The sequence below is a fragment of the Camellia sinensis genome, chromosome 7 (genome assembly GCF_055761805.1).
Source record: "Camellia sinensis isolate YWXY chromosome 7, ASM5576180v1, whole genome shotgun sequence".
In the NCBI taxonomy this organism is placed as follows: domain Eukaryota; kingdom Viridiplantae; phylum Streptophyta; class Magnoliopsida; order Ericales; family Theaceae; genus Camellia; species Camellia sinensis.
This window is the reverse complement of record NC_138967.1, coordinates 71,383,199-71,394,959: the sequence shown is the minus strand read 5'-3', so window position 1 is coordinate 71,394,959 and position 11,761 is coordinate 71,383,199.

The following is an 11,761-nucleotide window of genomic DNA, read 5'->3' as shown; positions in this document are numbered from 1 at the left end:
AATATCTTCAAGGAAATGGCAAAGCCATTCAGCTTCTTCCATTGCTTTATCCAAAGCAATAAACTCTGATTCCATCGTTGATCTAGATATACACGTTTGTTTGGAAGATTTCCAAGACACCGCTGCTCCACCAAGAGTGAACACATATCCACTAGTGGACTTTGAGTCTTTTATATCTGATATCCAATTTGCGTCACTATAGCCTTCAAGCACCGCTGGATATCGAGTATAATGCAGCCCATAATCCCGAGTGTAGCGTAAATACCTTAACACCCGCACAATACCCTTCCAATGAGAAGCATCGGGATTACTTGTGTATCTACTAAGCCTGCTAACCGAGTAAGCTATATCCGGCCTAGTACAACTCATCAGATACATTAAACTTCCAATTACCCGAGAATATTCTAACTGTGAGACACTTTCATTATTATTCTTGGTAAAATGTAGACTTAAGTCTACAGGTGTCGATGACACACTCGTATCTGATCCACTAAACTTCTCAAGTATCTTATCAACATAATGAGACTGAGATAGTACAATTCCGTCAGAGATTCTGGTAATCTTAATTCCCAGAATAACATCTGCAATGCCCATATCCTTCATGTCAAACTTAGAGTTTAACAACTTCTTGATAGTTTTGATCATTTCATCGTTACTACCTATAATGAGCATATCATCAACATATAGACACAAAATGACATAACCTCTGTCAGTGTCTTTGACATAAACACACTTGTCACATTCGTTGATTCTAAACCCATTTGATAACATTGCGTTGTCAAACTTCTCATGCCATTGTTTAGGCGCTTGCTTCAAACCATACAAAGATTTGACAAGTTTACAAACTTTCCTGCTTTGCCCTGGAGCTGAAAATCCTTCAGGTTGCTCCATGTAAATTTCTTCATTCAAATCTCCATTTAAGAAAGCTGTCTTTACATCCATCTGGTGAATTTCTAGAGTGCGCAAAGCAGCAATCGCAATCACCATCCGAATGGATGTTATCCTAGTAACAGGTGAGTACGTATCAAAGTAATCCAGGCCTTCTCGTTGCCTGTACCCTTTGATAACGAGCCTCGCCTTATACTTGTCAATAGACCCATCGGCCTTCATCTTTCTTTTAAAAATCCATTTGTAGCCTAAAGGCTTACAACCTGGAGGTAAATCTACCAACTCCCAAGTGTGGTTCTGTAAGATGGAGTCAATCTCACTTTTGATCGCTTCTTTCTCAGGAGAAGTCACAGCTTCGTGGAAAGTTTGAGGTTCGTTCTCAACCATATAAGTTAAGAAGTCTGGACCAAAAGATTTGGATATCCTAGCCATTTTACTCCTTCTGGGCTCATCTAAAACCTCAATTTGATCATCACCTGAATCATCAATATGATCATCCTCACTAGCAAGCTCATCAAATTTCTCCAAAGACCTTGGAACCCTTTCATGGGTTCGGCAAGGAAAAATGTCTTCAAAGAAACATGCATTCCTTGACTCCATAATGGTATTCCTGTGTATGTCTGGAATTTCAGACTTATGTACAAGAAATCGATATGCACTACTATTATGTGCATAACCAATGAATATACAATCCACGGATTTCGGGCCTATCCTAACCCGTTTGGGTGTAGGAATTGCCACTTTTACAAGACACCCCCACATTCGTAAGAATTTATACGATGGCTTAACGCCTTTCCATAACTCATATGGCGTCTTGTCCACCTTCTTCCGGGGTACTTTATTCAGAATGTAATTTGCAGAGAGAATTGCTTCCCCCCACATGTTCTGTGGCAATCCAGAACTTATCAACAATGCATTCATCATTTCCTTTAGTGTCCTATTCTTCCGTTCAGCAACCCCATTTGATTGAGGAGAATAAGGCGCCGTGGTTTGGTGGATAATCCCGGATTAAGCACAAATCTCAATAAACGGTGATTCATACTCACCACCACGATCACTTCTGAAAGCCTTAATCTTGCGGCCTACTTGATTCTCAACTTCATTCTTATAAAGAACAAACTTGTCAATTGCCTCATCTTTGCTTTTGAGCAAATAGACATAACAATATTTAGTGCAATCATCAACAAAAGTGATGAAGTACTTATTGCCACCACGTGATTGTATAAATTTTAAGTCACACACATCACTATGCACTAAATCCAACGGTTCTGAACTTCTTTCAATAGAATGAAACGAAGATCTTGTCAACTTCGCTTCAACACAAGCTTCACACTTGTGTTTCGGATTAATCTTAAAAGATGGTATGTGATCTAACTTGATTAATCTACGTAAAGATTCAAAGTTCACATGTCCTAGTCTACCATGCCACAAATTGGAAGACTCAAGCATGTAAACAGAAGAAGATGCATCTTTATTCATCTTTGGGATAATAGTCATTACATTGAGTTTAAACATACCCCCCAACATATAACCCTTACCCACATACATTCCACTCTTGGTCAAAACGACCTTGTCGGACTCAAAAACAATGTGAAAACCATGTTTACTAAGAAGAGACCCTAAGACAAGATTTTTACGAATGTCCGGAACATACAGGACTTCGTTCAAGGTCAACTTCAGGACCACCTTTCCTTTCCCCTCAACAATCGAGGTAGTAGAGTTTCCCATAAACAACTTCTCACCGTTTGTAACCGGTTCGAAAGTTGTAAACAGCTTTTTCTCGGAGCAGATGTGGCGTGTAGCCCCAGTATCAATCCACCATTCTCTTGGGTTTGAACCTACCAGATTCACCTCAGAGACAACGGCAGACAAGTGCATATCCTCCTCCTCATAGGAGTGCTCTTGTAAATCTGCCATATGAGCACGAGGTTTAGTCTTGTATGACTTCTTCTGCTTGTGGCAGTCACTAGCCCGATGCCCATTGCTACCACAGTTATAGCACTTCCCAAAGAATCGATTACTTGGTTTCGGTGGCTTGTAAGCCGGCTTCTTTGCAACACCACCTCTAGGCCCCAACTTAGAGGGCTTCTTTCTTATTCCAGAAGATTTGCCATGTTCAATGACATTGGCTTTTACTGAGGAGGTACTCCCTCATTTCTTTCTATTATCCTCCTCAATCCGGAGTCGGACCACCAGCTCTTCAACTGACATTTCCTTGCGCTTGTGCTTCAAGTAGTTCTTGAAATCCTTCTAACCATTGGGAAGTTTCTCAATGATCACAGCAACTTGGAATGACTCGTTCAAAGGCATTCCTTCAGCATGAATTTCATGCAAGATCACTTGGAACTCCTGGACTTGGCTTATCACAGTTTTAGAGTCTACCATTTTAAAATCAAGGAATCGGCCAACCACAAATTTCTGTGCCCCGGCATCCTCAGTCTTATACTTTTTGTCCAGAGATTCCCATAACTCTTTTGCTGAGCTCTTGGAACAAAACACACTATAGAGTGAGTCTGCCAAGCTGTTGAACACATAGTTCCGGCAAAGATAGTCTGTCTGCTTCCATGTGTCAAGCGCCATGAATTTCTGCCTATCAGGCTCATTCTCTGCCTATCAGGCTCATTCTCTGCCATGGCTGGAGGATCCTCGCTCAGAACCTTTGCAAGGTTTAGCATGGTCAAGTAGAACAGCATCTTTTGCTGCCATCTCTTGAAGTTCACCCCAGCAAATTTCTCTGGGCGCTCATGATGACTGAGCGGTCCTCCTGGAACAGCCGGAGTAACGCCATGGTTGACCACAGAGGTCACAACAGTAGGGGTTGGCAACTCAGTTGCCCCAGGGTTCAGATCCCCACCAACATTAACAGTAGCAGCAACATCAGTGATAGTTGCCATTTCGGGACAAATAAAACTTCCTTTTTAGCTAAGGCTAAACACTTTGGTTTCTATTCCAGAAAACCAAACCAAAATCCAAACTTACAAGAAATTTAAATTTGTAGACAATTTAAAATTGCTACAACCAAATACATGCATATAAAATGCGTCTAATAAGCAAATAAAACTTGCTACTACAAATTGGTAAACAAACCAACTAAATCTCAAGTAAAAAATTTCTTCAAACATAAAGAAAAATAACCAATCCAATTGAGGATTATAAGTAGTCCATACAATTCCTTTCTACGCTTAGGTATGCCTACAAAGAGAGTTAGTTGAAAATGACAACATAATATAAAGCAATTGTACATACAATCAAATATTATTTAACCTTCTAGCAAATCATAGAATAGCAAAATAACTAAGGAATTAAGATACTATACAAGTTACAAAACCTTATAACTTCTACATTAAATTAAAAATTAATTTCCCTAAATTATATAAGAATTTAATTCACAATAACCATGTAAATAAATATAGGCAAGTTACACAAATTTTATAACTCCAAAGAACTACATTTAATTCAAACTTTAATTCATCCAATTAAATCACACACTTTTCATGGAAATCATAGAAGGGGAATGATGAACCATACTCATAAAATAAGATCAGAGTAATACAATTAAGTATACAAATTATGATAGAGCATTCTAATTAAACTAAAGAAATTAGAGAATCACATTGCATAATTTACAATCATTGAAATAGGGAGCAATTCCGCAACAGTTCCTAGTAACATTATACAAATGTCTATATATAAATCTATTCGATCAATTTCATAGGAAAAACATATATGAAAAATCTGTTTTAAACTTGTTGTTCAAATTTTGAAATTAAATAAATAGATTTATGAAGAAATCAAATTATATATATACTAAGAACACATGCTAATAATTACAACTAAATTTCAAGAGAAATACACAAAACAATAAAAGGGTAAAGAGACGAAACCGAAACCTGCACGGAAGCAGTTTCCTTAAAACAGATTTCGCCGCCTCATTGGTCGAGTGCTTGAGGAATCCCGGCGTCTGTCTCCCAGGATACGACGGTCAAAACCAGCTACGGCAGAAGCACTCTCTGTCTAGCTTAGCGAACAAAATAGTGGCAGCACTCTCTCACTGTAGGAATTTTCAGGCAAACTGACTTGTGAAATGGAAGTAAAAATTTCTGTGTTTGAGACTTGACAGGAGGGTCTCAATTTATACATGTATAGGGGAGAGAGGAAGAGCCTCCAACCTTTGTGGCTGTTCATAATGCACCATTAACCTCTGCAATAAAGGCGGGAGTTACAAACCCCATTAATGCAGGAGTTACAAACCCCATTAATGCAGGAGTTACAAACTTCATTACCTTTTTTCCATGAAGCTAACTTCATGAGGTAATTTCTCATTCAAATCTCAATGGTTTTTGGCCATTCTATCTGTGGTGTAAAGATCTCAATGCAAAGTATCTAGACTCACTTGGACCCAACACAATAGATGGTTGGGACCCACTTTAATCTTTAATTAAAGTCACCACACTTTAATATTAAATTAAAGTCCCCAAAAAATAAGTAGCATGTGGTGATTTCTGTGTTTGAGACTTGACAGGAGGGTCTCAATTTATACATGTATAGGGGAGAGATGTATAGGGGAGAGAGGAAGAGCCTCCAGCCTTTATGGCTGTTCATAATGCACCATTAACCTCTGCAATAAAGGCAGGAGTTACAAACCCCATTAATGTAGGAGTTACAAACCCCATTAATGTAGGAGTTACAAACCCCATTAATGCAAGAGTTACAAACGCCATTAATGCAGGAGTTACAAACTTCATTACCTTTTTTTCCATGAAGCTAACTTCATGAGGTAATTTCTCATTCAAATCTCAATGGTTTTTGGCCATTCTATCTGTGGTGTAAAGATCTCAATGCAAAGTATCTAGACCCACTTGGACCCAACACAATAGATGGTTGGGACCCACTTTAATCTTTAATTAAAGTCACCACACTTTAATATTAAATTAAAGTCCCCAAAAATCATTTTTTCCAACAATCCCCCATATGAATAAAAATTGACCGAATGACTGTAGACGCGTCCCGCGGAGGGGGGCCTCATGCTACTACAGTTCGGACTCGCGATTTTTGTTGTCGCGGTTCTTAATCTGAACCAAAGAGTTCAAATCTGGCAAATCGTTTTGAGAAACAGATTTTTGAAAAAAGTAGTGCCGAACATGGACTGCTTTGCCAGATACAGAGTCGCCACCTAAATATTTTTAAAATGGGGAAATTTAGGAAACTCTGACTCGGTGCCGAAGGCCACATGTCCGTCATCACCGGAGTTGTCTCGGCTCGGGAGCTTGGGTACGATCGGGGAAGGTCAGCTATGAGCACCCCCTTTCGCCCGGTCCGAAGACCGGCCTCTACTAACCATGATATCCGATTTTGAAAACGTTATGTGTTCTTATTCCATTTATTAGCCTAGAATTACTATGTTATGCGCGCAGCAAACAAGTATAGACTAGATTGCCTAATTTGGAAAGAAACATTGCATATTCGTTTGTTTTGAAAATGCTTTGGAATTTGCTACTCGCAAGTAGGCTAAAACACGGATTTCAATGAGTTTTTCCAACTCAAACAATCCAACCTTCACCCACAGGCATTTCAAACAATTTATCATATAAGCATTTAGCCGCATGGCAAGCATACTGTCATGGCAACATTTACACGCATGTGGGATGCTGAAGCATAAATACTTACATCGTACTCCGTGCCAAAACAGTAAACTAGTTAGCAAACATGCGTGTCCTAGTTCATGTTAAATTGCCTAATGCAACACATACAGGATGCAATTAGATAGGCTCGGCTAATCTAAGCATGGCATATGAAATGCGATCAGCTATCACATATTCAATTTTTTGAATTGAAGTACAAATGCAGTTAGCGTGATGTACCGAGCCTAATGCATGCAATACAAATGCATGGATGCACACATGCATAGCATAAGGTATGCTAAATTAAACGTGCCCTAATCTACCATCATAAGCGGGTAAATAAAAGGGAAGAAAGAAGTGGGGATTGGAAGACATACACACCACCCACACACACTTATTACAGATTTGCCCTCGCTCGGAGGGGCCAAATAAATATTACAAATTAATTAACTACGCAAGCTAATTAAATATTACAAATTGCCTAATCAACTAAGCAAATTAACTAAAACTAAGAAAATAGGAAAAATGCCTCGGGAAACGTGCCGCCATGCATAGGCTGCCTCTATTTTCCCTTCCTTCACTCCTCTAGAGGTTTCCAAAACCTCAGGACTGCTTCCTTGGATGCTGGGAGACATCACCGGCTGCATGGAATTTCCACCGGCAGTGTGGTGGTGGCCACCGGCACAAAGTGAAGCTGTCGGCAGAGAAATTATTGCCGGTCGGCACCTTACACTGCCGGTCGGCAGAGTGTTCCTGCAGAATCTGCAAATGACAGCAACAGAGGGCAAGGCAAAGCATGGCAGCACAATTCAAGGCATATATGCACCGACCATGTCCCTTATCATGATAATGACTCAAAGGGGCATGTGCCTCGATTCTCGGACCACCAATCACGCATTTCCATGCATGATGGCCCAAAGAACCAAGTATGCAACTTTGATTTCAAATGCATGCAAACCAAATCAAACCAAACAAGGCCCAATTCCTATCACTAAGTCAAGGAACAAAGCATGCATGCAAAATGCAATGCAACCTAGGCATGCAAGCTAAGGATGCAACATGGCATGGCGATACACTTATGCAAGCATGCAAGCAAACATGAGGCAATGCTAGCCAATGAAAAGGTGGTCTTAAACATGATTTGGGCAGCTCTAATAGGGCCCAAAACAGTAGCCAAAATGCTATAATATGGGGGGACCAAATACATACACACATGCACATAATTGAGGGCCAACACTTAAGCACAAATTGAACAACCCTCAAACACATTTGAAGGGGGTAATCATGGACACATAGCATGCAACATAAGCATTAAAAATCATGTCATAAAATGATGCCAAACCATGTTAAACAAGACAAGCAAATGCATGCAAGCATGGTCCAAGTACTTGAGGCAAGTCATGAAGCTTTGAAGCACGTTTATCACAACAAACATGGCATGCATTAAAGCAACTAAAAAACAGGTTTTTAGCATGTTAAAACAAGGCTAAAGGACTACTTAGATGGCATCTAAGTGGCTCAAATTTAGAGGCATGCACAAGTGCCAAAACAAGGAGCATTGCTACACAAGCTTATGAGGCATTAAAGATGCATTCAAGGCAAACACATAGGCATGAAAATGGGACTGAAATAACATATAAGATGACCCCAAATCTCCACATCAATGCAAAGATTTCATGCTATACATTCATATGCTCAAGGCCAACAAGCCCAAATACAAAGGAGCTATACCAAGCATGCCAAAATCAACCCAAACACTTATGGACAGACCTAAAACATGTCAAGATAAGCACAAAATCTTCACAAATGTAAGCCTAAAACATGCTAGAAACAAAGGCACACAACCTAAGACATGTTAAGGCATAACAAGGCATTACATGGCAACTATGCTAAGCATGCATGGAGTACCAAAACCAAGTAAAAACAGAGGCATAACATGACATATTAAGCATAAAAAAGCAGCCAAGTCATGGTCAATACACCCTCTAACATGGTGCTCCCTCAAGAGGCCAAAACATGCCCTTTTCAAGGACAACAAGGAGAGGGGGTGGCCCTCTCCTTCTTGGGACTTCAAGGCATCACCTTCACCACTGAAATCCCTCAAGATTTCAGTGGTAAAGAGACCCCAACACCAAAATCCCGGAGTTCACACAAAAGGGCACAAAATGAGACCTTTCAAGGCCTAAGGGTATTCAAAATTACCCAAACCACAAAACACTCTTAACAAACAACCAAGAGGGCTTAAAAACAGAACTTTTTTGTATTATACACTAAGCTCAAAAATGAATTTAAGATAGGTAGAAATACAATGCAAAAAAGGGGTAAAAAGGGGTAAGATTCTTACCCTTGAAGACTTCTTCAACAAAGATGCTCCAATGGCCCTCCTTGGCTTGAAATCAACACCAAAACTTCAAAATCAGTCCCTTAGAACCTCAGTTCCAAGAGGAAGGTGAAACACTAGGTGCTTGTGTGCAATAGTATGAACTAAAACACACACAAGAGCACAAAAGAGAGGGAAAGAGAGATAGGATGTGTATCTAACCCTAACCCTAGAACTCAAACCCTAACAATGACTGTCTAAGCTCTCAAAATATCTCAAGTGTCTAACCTCTCAAGCCAAGAGACAAGCCTCTCTCTATATAGAACTTCTTGTCTTGTAAAGCTTACAAGACAAGCTTCATAAGAGGGAGATCTCTCCATACACGTGTATGGAGGGGAGCAAAAGCAAGACAGCTGTCTTAAAATATCTGCAAAAGCAGATGCACAGTAGTCGGCCGGCCAAAAATGCCATCTTGGCCAAAAGAGTGCCGGCCGGCAATATACATTGCCGGTGGCAGCAAAAACCAGCCGGTGGCCTCTAGCCACTGCCGGTGGTGGGTGGGGATGGTCTACAAGCCCTACCATGCCTCTCCAAGGCAAAACACAAGTGTTTGGTGTGAAACCAGACACTAAATAGTCAAGTTCGGAGATCCTGAGACAAGGCGCGCGAGCCGAGGCCTCCGGGAACTCCAAACGAACACAAACATGGATAATCACCGAGTGTTCAAACGGTGACGTCCAAGTCTTGAGGACGGCCAAAAATGGGGTGTCTACAATGACGCAACAAACGAACACCATTCAACAATAAAGACTCTGAGAGAGAGTACAACGGACTAACCCCGACATCAGAGAAGGAAGCTTTTGGTTGTCTGGAATAGAAACCAAAGTGTTTAGCCTTGGCTAAAAACGAGGTTTTATTTGAAATGGCAACTATCACTGATGCTGCTACTACTGCTAATGTTGGTGGGAATCTGAACCCCGGGGCAACTGGGTTACCAACCCCTACTGTTGTGACCTCTGTGGTCAACCATGGCGTTACTCCGGCTGTTCCGGGAGGACCGCTTAGTCATCATGAGCGTTCTAACTTGATTAATCTACGTAAAGATTCAAAGTTCACATGTCCTAGTCTACCATGCCACAAATTGGAAGACTCAAGCATGTAAACAGAAGAAGATGCATCTTTATTCATCTTTGGGATAATAGTCATTACATTGAGTTTAAACATACCCCCCAACATATAACCCTTACCCATATACATTCCGCTCTTGGTCAAAACGACCTTGTCGGACTCAAAAACAATGCGAAAACCATGTTTACTAAGAAGAGACCCTGAGACAAGATTTTTACGAATGTCCGGAACATACAGGTCTTCGTTTAAGGTTAGCTCCTTTCCTGACGTCAACTTCAGGACCACCTTTCCTTTCCCCTCAACAATCGAGGTAGTAAAGTTTCCCATAAACAACTTCTCACCGTTTGTAACCGGTTCGAAAGTTGTAAACAGCTTTTTCTCGGAGCAGATGTGGCGTGTCGCCCCAGTATCAATCCATCATTCTCTTGGGTTTGAACCTACCAGATTCACCTCAGAGACAACGGCAAACAAGTGCATATCATCCTCCTCATGGGAGTGCTCTTGTAAATCTGCCATATGAGCACGAGGTTTAGTCTTGTATGACTTCTTTTGCTTGTGGCAGTCACTAGCCCGATGCCCATTGCTACCACAGTTATGGCATTTCCCAAAGAAGCGATTACTTGGTTCCGGTGGCTTGTAAGCCGGCTTCTTTGCAACACCACCTCTAGGCCCCAACTTAGAGGGCTTCTTTCTTATTCCAGAAGATTTGCCATGTTCAATGACATTGGCTTTTACTGAGGAGGTACTCCCTCCTTTCTTTCTATTATCCTCCTTAATCCGGAGTCGGACCACCAGCTCTTCAACTGACATTTCCTTGCGCTTGTGCTTCAAGTAGTTCTTGAAATCCTTCCAACCATTGGGAAGTTTCTCAATGATCACAGCAACTTGGAATGACTCGTTCAAAGGCATTCCTTCAGCATGAATTTCATGCAAGATTACTTGAAACTCCTGGACTTGGCTTATCACAGTTTAAGAGTCTACCATTTTAAAATCAAGAAACCGGCCAACCACAAATTTCTTTGCCCCGGCATCCTCAGTCTTATACTTTTTGTCCAGAGATTCCCATAACTCTTTTGCTAAGCTCTTGGAACAAAACACACTATAGAGTGAGTCTGCCAAGCTGTTGAACACATAGTTCCGGCAAAGATAGTCTGTCTACTTCCATGTGTCAAGCGCCATGACTTTCTGTCTATCAGGCTCATTCTCTGCCACGGCTGGAGGATCCTCGCTCAGAACCTTTGCAAGGTTTAGCGTGGTCAAGTAGAACAGCATCTTTGGCTGCCATCTCTTGAAGTTCACCCCAGCAAATTTCTCTGGGCGCTCATGATGACTGAACGGTCCTCCCCGAACAGCCGGAGTAACGCCATGGTTGACCACAGAGGTCACAACAGTAGGGGTTGGCAACCCAGTTGCCCCAGGGTTCAGATCCCCACCAACATTAGCAGTAGCAGCAGCATCAGTGATAGTTGCCATTTCGAACAAATAAAACCTTCTTTTTAGCCAAGGCTAAACACTTTGGTTTCTATTCCAGAAAACCAAACCAAAATCCAAACTTACAAGCAATTTAAACTTGCAAACAATTTAAAATTGCTACAACCAAATACATGCATATAAAATGCGTCTAATAAGCAAATAAAACTTGCTACTACAAATTGGTAAACAAACCAACTAAATCTCAAGTAAAAAATTTCTTCAAACATAAAGAAAAATAACCAATCCAATTGAGGATTATAAGTAGTCCATACAATTCCTTTCTACGCTTAGGTATGCCTACAAAGAGAGTTAGTAGAAAACGACAACATAA